General features: G+C 39.9%; 1 pseudogene; it reads right to left on the bottom strand.

The window, feature by feature from the left end:
• Positions 1-499: 499 nt before the first annotated feature.
• Positions 500-1,341, bottom strand: LOC100157988 (14-3-3 protein theta pseudogene; annotated as a pseudogene).
• Positions 1,342-1,951: the final 610 nt, after the last annotated feature.

The raw sequence follows: 1,951 nt of genomic DNA, 5'->3' as shown, positions 1-1,951 counted from the left end.
AATAACAGGACTACAAAAGGCAGGAGGTGTAAGCGAATTTTTATTGGAAAGGAAGTTGTCAACTTAAACAGCAACAAATGAAGAATAAAGTTTCTTAACTTCTTGGCAAGAGTTAATAAGCGTCCTGCTGTTGAAGATACACAAGAACTCCATCATATATGCAGGTGGCATTTCAGTTTGTGACCTCCCATACCAGAAATGTCTAATGCTTTTCCATTCAATCTAATACTTCTGTATTCCTAGCAAAAAGGAATATATTAAGAGCATGGAAAAAGATGCTTACTTCCTTTCAAGGAAACCCCCAAAGAAGAATATGGATGGGAAGGTAGAAATTAAGAAGTTATGTAGAATATTCTTTAAATTGTAATTAACCACATTTTCATATCTTCACAGTAATGCAAAACACAGTCACTTGCAGAAATGTTTCAGATTGCTTAAAGTACCAGATACGTTTTTAGTCCTCTACATGTGTTTGAAAGCTACTTATGCTAATACGAAATTAAGCTATTAACACTTTCCTCCAGCAGTAAATGAACACAGGAAGGCTAAGACAAACATAAACCAAGGAGTTTTCTTGAAAACTGCAGTTGATTTCATACACATGAATGGGTTTCTTTGCTATCAAATATCCAAATGGAGAAAGGGACAGAGATGAGCAAAAAGGTTTCTTGAGGGGAAGAAGGATGATGCTCTGCATGCACTGGTTTTCTGCCCCTTCTGTCACATCACATTCTTATCCTGCACTATCTGATGTCTAAAATGTTCAGTTGTCTCTAAGCAACTACATAATGAGGGCACTATCTCTGCATGTAATTTCATTCAATGTATCAAGTTCGGCAATGGCCTCTTCAAAAGCCATTTTAGCCAGTGTGCAGACAAGTTCTGGGTTAGTAAAGATCTCACAGAAAAACACAGAAATTTAAGAGCCCCAGACAGACTGGATGTGTAGGCTGCATCAAAAGCCTCCCGGTAAGCTCCTTGGAAATTATCTATCATTTGTTTCTGGTCATTATTACATGCAATTTCGGCAAACCACCAGAAATAATCTCCCTTCATTTTCAGATAGAAGATCTTACTCTCTAGACTAGTTGCAATGGCTATTAAATACTTAACCAACAATTCTGGGACTGTGGTCCAGATGGATCTCTGATTGGACCCTACTGTCTCCTGAAAGTCTTTAATTAGCTACACTCTCTGGTCAGAGGTGTAGGTTTTCTGCTCAATGTTCAAGATGGCCTTCCAGGTGGACCTGCATCCCCCAACCATGTTCATGTGAGCTTGTGCTCCTGCTTGGGCAGCTTGGCAACCTGCTCCATCACCACCTTCAACACAGGTAACCATGTTGTTGCAGCACTTGGATCACCTTCTGGATCAGCTCTGTCTTCTTCATGAGGTGAGGGAGAGGAGAACAAAGGCGATCACTCACCTGATTGAGTGGAGGCTGGTGGAGGGCCTTCATATCTCAGAAGTGCAAGTCCCACCACTTTGATCCACTTTGGGTTTAGCCAAAAATTGACTAAGGGTCCACTTTACTAAATTCCTGGGAAGCAGCATGAACCAAAAGAAACATCCAGGCATTGTAGCTATACAAATCAGCAGAACATACAACAATTCTCGGTATTTCCACAAACAGGCTGTGTGACCTTGAGCAAGGTTTTATTAAATCTCTCTGAATTTCAGATTCATCACCTGTAAAACAGCATGGAATCTGTGAAATAGGAATTCTTTCTATGTCGTAATGATGTGAGTTTTCTTTAAGTTAAAATAGATGACATAATATGAATAAAGCACTTGGCATATGTAGCCACTCAGTACATAATACCATGTAAAATACTATTAGAAATGCTTATTTCAGATTTAGCTATTCATGGCTAAATGGCTCCGCAGGTTAAGGATCCAGCAGTGGCATTGTCACTGCTGTGGCTGCAATCACTGCTGTGGCCTGGGTTTG

The sequence above is a fragment of the Sus scrofa genome, chromosome 4 (genome assembly GCF_054392235.1).
Source record: "Sus scrofa isolate SSC_HxYL_T2T_F1_AM1 chromosome 4, Sscrofa_HxYL_maternal_Yorkshire_Landrace_v2.0, whole genome shotgun sequence".
Lineage (NCBI taxonomy): Eukaryota > Metazoa > Chordata > Mammalia > Artiodactyla > Suidae > Sus > Sus scrofa.
The sequence above is the reverse complement of the archived record's forward strand: the minus strand, read 5'-3'. Positions and strand labels throughout refer to the sequence as shown.